The sequence below is a fragment of the Puntigrus tetrazona genome, chromosome 14 (genome assembly GCF_018831695.1).
Source record: "Puntigrus tetrazona isolate hp1 chromosome 14, ASM1883169v1, whole genome shotgun sequence".
Classification (NCBI taxonomy): domain Eukaryota; kingdom Metazoa; phylum Chordata; class Actinopteri; order Cypriniformes; family Cyprinidae; genus Puntigrus; species Puntigrus tetrazona.
In genome coordinates this window covers 271,441-280,685 of record NC_056712.1, presented here as the reverse complement: position 1 = coordinate 280,685, position 9,245 = coordinate 271,441, and the positions used below count along the sequence as shown (strand labels likewise).

At 38.4% G+C, this 9,245-nt stretch overlaps 1 pseudogene; it reads left to right on the top strand.

Moving 5' to 3' along the window:
• The window catches only part of LOC122358143, a 9,335-nt pseudogene extending 483 nt beyond the window's left edge, over positions 1–8,852 (top strand).
• Positions 8,853–9,245: the final 393 nt, after the last annotated feature.

Sequence of the window (9,245 nt, the reverse complement as noted above, 5' to 3'; positions counted from 1 at the left end):
TACGTTGAAAACAAACATATAATATAAAAGTGTCCTGTCAACAAGTAGCATCTTCGCAAATGATTAAACATTCGATTTAAAGCAGGCTGTTTTTAACAGTTTTTCTAAATAATTAGCATTTATTACTAGCATTATTAGTTTTATTGTTGTATTGCAGTTTTTTTTGTATTTGTATTTGCATAAAAATATATATATACAGCTGTCACGCTTTCACGATCATATTTTACCTTTAACGAAGCATTAAAAAAAACTTGCATAACCGCACAAGTTTATGAAAGCTTAAAAGCGAGTGTGCGGTTATATATGTTTATTTACAAGATATAATTTTACTTTGCATGAATATATTTTGAATATAGCACAGGGATGTCGTTGTATATAAACGGGTCAGTGGTTGACACCGTCTTTTCCTCCTCTCTGCTGCAGTCTCCACGCCGTTAGGTCAGGGCCGCGTGAACCAGCTCGGCGGAGTCTTCATAAACGGACGCCCTCTGCCCAATCACATCCGCCACAAGATAGTAGAGATGGCCCATCACGGGATACGGCCGTGCGTCATCTCCCCGCCAGCTGCGCGTGTCGCACGGGTGCGTGTCCAAAATTTTATGCAGGTATCAGGAGACCGGATCCATTCGGCCCGGTGCTATCGGTGGCAGCAAACCCAAGGTAGGACATCACCGAGGCCGCTTCACGCCCCGCTAGAACCGAACTGTATTACTGTCTTTATTCATCCGGTTTCACATTTAAAAATAGAGTTTTGCAAATAAAGTTTAGTGTTTAACTTAACGACTGTATACTTGGTTATTTTCGTTGTTGCGTTCAATGTGCCTCACAGTTAACCAATAATTTCCACAATAAACATTTTTCATCGTATAGGATCTTGCAGACTATTGTTTTTATTCCTTTTTAAGAATTAGAAAATAAAAGTCCTTTCATGACATCTGTAAAACCATTATTTATAAGCGATTTTAACACGTATCATATATATATATATATATATATATATATATATATATATATATATATATATATATATATATATATAATATGTGTTAATATATATATATATATATATATATATATATATATATATATATATATATATATATATATATATATATATATTTATATACCTAATGCTAATTAGACAAAATATACACATAATCATAACTAAATGAAAAATATACAAATCATAACTAAATGTTATATTGTTCTCGTTATAATCGTTTCTACATATTTTGAAAGTTCTCATATGGTATAAAGATTAAATATTTTTTCTATTGCAATGAAAGCAGAGCACAACTCCCGATGTGGAAAAGAAAATCGAAGAATACAAGAGAGAGAATCCAGGGATGTTCAGCTGGGAGATTCGGGATAAACTTCTGAAAGATGGGATCTGCGATCGAAACAACGTGCCCTCAGGTACTTTATCTGTCAATCTGTGCAGTTCAGTTTATGCTTTTAAGATATTGCTTCCAGCACCTGTTGCCTGGAGGGAAAAACAGACGTGTATTTATAATTTTAATAGATGGTTTTAAATGCCTAAAACGTTACGGCCGCACATTTTCAATCGTTTAAACCATTCAACAAGTGCGATTCCTGACGGACGCGATTCCTTCCACGTCTGTCCGCAGTGAGCTCCATCAGCGCATGCTGCGCTGCAAATTCGGCGGAAACGGAGATGAAGATGAGGATGACGATGAAGTGGAAAAAGGAGATCGAGGAAAACGAAAGAAGAGCCAAACACAGCATCGACGGGATTCTCGGCGACAGATGTAAGTCCCGACGAGTTTTATCTTTTTTTTTTATTTTTGCGCGAAACTGAGACGAACACAATTAGACTACAGGTATAGCATATCTGCAAAAAGTTATATTGTAGCCTAGATAGAAAATATGTAGGTCTGTATAGGCCGTAGGCTTATGCATTCTTCTTAATAGCAACAATAATAATAACTTGCATATTATTATTATTGTTATTATTAATATTATTATTAATTTAATGTGCATTTTATTATGGAAATAGGCCTATTTGGAAATTCTGTGAATGTCATAAGCATATTTACGGTTATTTTGTTCATAATAAATATCGCTTTTAATGTGTCTTTTGCCTCAAATGCTAAATAGATTGATATATATATATATATATATATATATATATATATATATATATATATATATATATATATATACATATATACACACACACACACACACACATGTATATATATAGCGTTTTTTGTGTCTTTTCTTAAACTCATTGAAACCGAATTGAGGAGCATCAGAGATTAACCTCCTAAAACGAGACGTTCCTGGAGTGAAACTGGCCGAATCAGTAAATCAAACATTTGTCCAAGAATAGCGTTCACTAAAAGACGCTCCTGCAGCGCACAATCGGACACTTGAGGATGAACTTGGGAAAACAAAAGCGAAAGAGTCCATGAGACTCACGCTTCAGTTTCCCCAGGACAAAGCTCGGCCTAGCAGTAGCTTGGTCCCGACAAAAGACTCCAAGCTTTTCAAAATTTGGAAAGAAAGGAAGAAAAAACGGTCTAACAAAAGGCGCGGAGAGGACATTATGGACGGGCAATGAGAGATGAATTATTCACGAATGACCGTAGTCCCGGCTCAGAAGCGTTTTATAGACTTCTGAGGCCTGAATAATGTGTCCATTTTTAGCTAGATCATGTCTTGAATTTTCCCTTTCGCCCCAAAAACAACGTCAGCAGCGTTTGGAGGTAATATTTAATTTTAAGACGATTTAATGGCTGGCCCACGTTTACAGAAAAAAAACACCTGTTGATTGGAGCATTTTCAGATCGTCATTTAAATATTTGGATTTATGGAATTACTTGTTTTATTATTATTTCGAGTGAAACGCGAGTTATAATTGGCCTGCTTTTTGGATTTTTATAAATGATAAATAACGTTTGCATTTTCGTTAACGTTTTCATAAAAGAGAAGTCCGAACAAAATTGTTGTTTCAGATCAATTAGCTATTTCGGCATGTGCTGTTTTAACGTGTCAATTAATATAAAAGGCGAGAATGGTGAGGTAATTCGACAGAGTTTGTTTTCACCTGAGGAGGTAACCATAGCAACTTGTTGCAGCTCTGGCGCGAATATCGCTAAACAGCGAAAAAATTAAATAAAATTAGCATTCTCTCAAAATGCTTTGTTAATAAAATATCTATCACCGGTATATCATACATTTTTGTGCTTAAAATCGCGCTTTTTTAAAATGCGACGTTAACACGGCTAACATGCTAACGTTGGCGTTAGACACGATTAGCCCGCGAAAATCCCCGACGCATTTCATACGTTAGAAAGGCCCGGTTACAGAATACAGTCGGTGCAGTTTTTCGTCGAAATTTAATTAGTGGCACTCAAAAGTCAAAACAACTTGTCAAAATATCGCGACATTTTTTTAACGTCCACGCAGCGGATAGCCCCGAGGCAGCAGCCTGCCCATTTCCCCAGTCGAAGAAGAAATTGTATGTATTAACTTGAAATTGATACAGGCAGCGCGTTTTTCTAACCCCACCGGCCTGAAATTCTTGCGCAGAGGAGTTTGTTCTAGATGTCAAGTGGAGAGAGAGAAACCCTGAGCCGTGAGCGCGCGCTGGCCGGATCACCCCGCGTCATGGGCCGCGCTACAATTGGCGCACATTATACTCAGTCATTGCAATGAAAACCTTTTCTAGTAGATTAAATCGAGCCCTTTATTCGTCCCCACTTTCATCTCAGGACAAAAACCCGCCCCCTTCCTCTCCGCCCGGGGCGCGCATTCATTCCTCACTGCCCTTTTCCTTCTTCTTTTCCAGCACCGCCATCACGAATACAGATCAGTTGGTAATTAGTTTAACAAACGACTGTCGATATGTTGTTGTTTGGAGATGGCTGATTGATATGAACTTTTGAAACGCAAAAGCTTGCTGAGTTAACTCGAAATTTTGGTTCAGCTCCATTGTGGCTGGGTTTATTACAAATTGCTCATTGTTTCAGCTCAGGCATATACATGACCAGGCTACATGTTATTAGCTGAAATTCTAAATATATGTCGAACAGCTATACTTTGTTTTTCAGCTCACTTTTCCCATTTGCACGAACATCAGTAGGCCTATAACATTTTATCGGGAATATAGGGTTTTTTGAATACTCACAAACATATTAAGTTTCATATTGAGCAATATAGCTGTTTCAATGAGCGTTTGTTGCAAGCTCCTAACATGCATGTCAGCAGGATTATTATTATGGTGTGACAATATGTTCTTATGACTTTTTTTGTGGTGTTACGCTGTCATTGTTTGTTCATTGTTGTGTGATGGTCATCTTAAATGAGCTTTTAAGTAAGTGCAAACAAATTAGGTTAACAAAGGAGTTTTACGAAGAACACACGGATACCAAATTCATTATGGCTTATTTTTAATTTTTTGAAAGCAACGTCTAGGCTATAGTTAACATTCAAGAATGCAATTTGTAAAATAGATTTTTTTCAACGCCACGAAAACAAGTTTAACGCTTCAGTAAAATATCAAATGATTAATAGTAATAATAATACCCATAATTTATACATTCCGCTAATGCATACTCAGAACTCATGGATAAGTTTGAATATATAGTGTTACGATTATTGCACAGTGAAATTATTTGTGTTTTTTTGTTGGTATAAATTATTGTTAGTCAAATGGACATTGGCATTAGATTGTTGTATTTCCGTACATTTAAACCTGGACTTGCAACAGAGTAACTTAGATGTCTATATCTGCATTGAAAAAAGAAAGAAAGAAAGAACAAAACAGTGAATGAAAGAAAGGAAGCGCAAGGGGAAAGGAGAAAGGAAAACAGCCTTTTCAAAGCCCGGTTAATGTTTTTGTTTTCCTAGAAGGATCAATCACCTCTGGCTTTTATTCACATGTAGATGTGTCTACATCATAAAACTCAATGAGTCCTGATCTCCATTGACAAACTGTAAACTTCTCCTCTCTCCATTCACTCTCGTCCGTTTGTTTGCAGTGGGCCGATTCTGCGCTGGCTGTATTTCACTCTCTCCTCCCTGCTTGTGGGAGTTGTTGTTTTTTCCTATTCGGTGCTCGGTTAAAATCTCAAAAGGGTGTTTTCAGAATCAAGAGGGTGTTCTCTAGCCAAATATTGATTAAGTACGTGTTTGCTGAGTCTATAGTTGTCGGGTAAGAGGGGTGTGTTGGCTCCGGGCCCCTGCTCCTTCAAAACCTATTGTTGGGCCCCTTAAAGGCTTGAGATCAAAGCAAAGGCCCCTTCAGATTTATTTGTCTGGGAAAAGCCAGTGTAGAGGACCATTGCTTACTAATACTAGTTTGAGCAAACACCCCAAAAGATGTTTCTTAAAACTCGTGTGCCGAGGAAGCTCGGAACCACATTTTTAAATTATGAAAAAATAAAGTGAAAACTGATAACCTTGAACTGATAATGTTTTTCAAAAGTAGTGTTTTTTTTAGCAAAGAGTATTTTCCTACTTTTAAAATTAGTTTTGCTGGTATAAATTAATGTATATAAATCGGTTTAGTGATGTTTAATGTTTATTTTTACCGTAATAAAACCCCTTTTAAATTTTAGTTTAGTCTAAAAATAATATTTACATGAAAAAACAACATACGCTCTTCCACATCTTTGCTTAACAAAAACTAAAACTTTCCAAAGAAAGTTTTAAGAATGGCGAGGGATCCCTCTGGTGCCTGGAATCATCGTATGTGAATCAATAAAACTTATCCCACAATGCCGTGTTTGCCTGAGCGCATCCCCTCCTTTTTCCTATACCATTAACTTTGGGAAAACTGACAATCCTCGAGCCTCATTTAGCTAATTAAAAGTAACTAAAGTCATCAAAGAGCCACGGCCCCTCTCTCACAGATTCTCATTCACGGCAGGCGAAAAAGAAAACTCAGAAATACAAACAGTCAAAGGGATCAAGTTTTTTTGAAAGGGAGTCCCGTGGAGGCCAATTGAATGAGCTTAGTGCTTTCAGACGTGCCATGGTGAACGCAGTCAACATGTAATAATTAGTTTCATTGAGCTGCATTCCAACAATCTGCTGCTTTTCTCCTGGGCTCATTGTCTCCCAGCAGGCCAATAGCCAGGAGGACAGAGAGAATCAAGCAATGACAACACATGAAAGATTCAGCTGCCTTTGTCCGAGAGCGCAAGGAGGACTTTGTTTGTGTAAATAAAATAGGGCTTTTGCCTGCTTTGCTGACTGGGTACTTGCTCAATAGAAAATGGGGGGAGAGTGAGGAGAGAGAAAGCGAAAAAGATGCACCGCAAATACAGACAGCTGTGTCACACAATAATAAACAGATATTTTGGGGACGATTTATTATTACCGCCAATGTACTCTGAGCAGTAAAGCCAGATGTACTCATCCAAAATTAGACCACAATTGGGCAACTATAACCCAATCTGGCTCTTGGGGGTCTAGTTTTGTATGTTTTATGAGGTCTGTCTCTCCGATCAATAAACAAGGGCTCTTCTCTCTGCTGGAATGCTCCTCAGTCATGATTCCGGAGCCCTGCGGGAATGGAGATGAGCAATCATCTGCCTTTTATTCCTTAGAAACCTAACAATCTTTGCCCTTCTCTTTCCGTCTCTCGTCGAGCACAGTTTATCGAGGTTACGGATCGCACGAGTTATCCTAACATCAATCGAGGCTGTAGGGCGGCGATAGCGATTAAACGGCTCCGACGAAAGGCGCCCGTTGTTGTCTCGCTTATGGCGCTGGCGTTTCTCATAAACGGCCTGAACTGTGCATCATTTCCACATGATGTCATTCCAGCCGATTTTCAAAGTGGCACGCAAAGGAAGAAAACACGCATGCACGCGGTCGCACCGAGCTTATCTCCAAGTGAATGCCGCCTGTATGCTTCATTAGGTCGGCTTTATATGCTGGCACCAGCATTGTGATCCTCAAATATTAATTCAAAGAACAATTAATGAATGCAAACCATCTTTGAAGTGGGGGGTGCGGGGTCAAACCGGACCAGCCCTAGCGACTGATGGACTCCTCTTCCACTCTCTCTTCTCAAAGACGGTTTGAAGTGTCCAAAAGAAAAAGTGAGCAATAGAAGGTCAATGAGAATAGGGCTGCTCTCCGAATAGAGCGCTCTGTTTTCTTGCAAGTGTTTGAGTGAGTGAAACTGGCAAAGGAGCGATGAAAAGGAGGGGAAAGGAGAGGTCGAGGGTTTCAGGGCCTTGCCATAAAGACTCACAATGAGGCAGTTAATTGAGAAGAGCTAGACACCGTTGTCAATCACTTAACTTGAGGAACTTCACTTCTTAACTGCCAAATGATGCTGGTGAGAGAGGGAGAGAGAGAGAGAGAGAGAGAGAAATTAGAGCAGAATCGGGGCTGAAATCATGACTTTCACTTTCTATCTAGTTGTTCTGGAGGTTTTGGTGGCTGCAGCTCCAGCCTCATGACTTCCAGCTTCTACAGTAGACCATTGTTAGCTCGCTTTCTTTAATACATGTAACTTAGACGAGCATTTCCAACTCAAATGTGCAATTTGTGATTTGTTTCAGACAGAATTCATTTGGTTTTGGAGAATTTACAGAAGGCTCGCTGTTGGCTTCAATTGGAACTTCAAACGTGTTCCAACTGTTGTCTTCGCCTGTTTACATCTTGATTTTTAATGAGTAAAATTTGCAAGGAAGCACTGTATAAATGCCTCTTATGCATTTCACGCTTAGTTGAGAAGGTTTGTGAATTTCATGTTTCATAATTCACCAGCATGGCCTTAGAACTTTACAATTTAAGGTTCTCCAATGTTTCTTAGGAGTGCTTTGGGTTCAACAAAGAGCTGTATTCATGTCAAGAAATAAGTTAAGCTGACTCAATGGTATTTTGCTAGCTTAAAAAACCTGATGCAAATTCCATCAGTGGATGGGTTTAAAATTGGCTTTGGAACTTTTCTAAGAATGTTTGTGCGTATTAGCTGCTGTGTTGTAAAATGCAAGATGTTAGCGTGATTTCCAGATTCCTGTTGAACCTGAATATATGTGTGTCTGAGTCAGGGCTGCTGGGTTTTCTATGGGGCTGTCAGACCCTTATTCGTACCCCAGAGAGGGTAAGATGTGGCTGGGCAGGGTCAAGGGGGAGTCCTGGGTCAGTGCCTGTGCAAACTCCCTCTCTGTTGGAAGTGCGGGTTAAGATAATGTGTTTGTTCAGTGTGACAGGTAACAGACTCTCTATGATGGCCAATAAACGCTTTGGAACTGAAGAAGACAAAGGAGAAGCAGGTTTAAAGGGTTTCATTATACATGTACTACTGAGCATCTGTTTCCAACAAAAATATATCAGGTCATACTGAATGAACGTATATTTAGATTTTTACTTATATAGTCTTTTTTTAATTTAAATAACATTTTTCAATTATACAGTTATCTGTACATTTTATTGCTACATTATTTCTAACAGGCTTTATTGTTTTGTATGATGAGAGGTAAGGTCTACTGCATCGTGATTTCAATTGTCATGGGATTTTTTGTCATTTTGTCAGCTTAGCATGTGACCCACTTGCCCCAGTCATGGCTTACTCAATATGTGCATGTTTGGTAGGAAAGAATGAGTCAAGAACATAAATATGACGTGATGTCAATGTAATGAGCACTCATATATTTTGGAGCATGTGGTGTGTGTTCTCACAAAAGTGCGATCACTGCGTGTGTGCTGCTTTTTGGCTTTGTCCCGTTGTTAGGAGCGATTCCATGCTGCAACAGGCACCTCTGTACTGTTCAGACATGATAATGAGCAGAGCATGCAGAGAACCCATAATGCCTCAGCATCCGTTCTTTATGGTCCTCGTGTCGGTCTCCAAAAATGGATCTTAACGTATTTCTTTTTAACACACAGAACAACAGTTGTGAACTCAGTGGCCTCTGTTAAGGGCCTGAATTTTTTAAAATCAGTATTCAGTTTGTTTTGATGTTTTATTTTAGATCTATTTATTACACTGCTATTTTTTTAAATAAAATTAATAGTTTTAATCCACAAGGGCACATTAAATTGTACAGTGAAGGCATTTGTAATGCTAGAAATGTTCAGTTTTGAATAAATGCTGTTTGTCAAAGAATCAATCAAATATTAAGCAGCATTTTTTTCCACACTGATAATAATCATAAATGTTTATTGAGAAATCGGCATATTAGAATGATTTCAGTATCATGTGATGCTGAAAATTCAGCTGTGCATCACAGGAATAAATAACATTTTAAATTATGTTA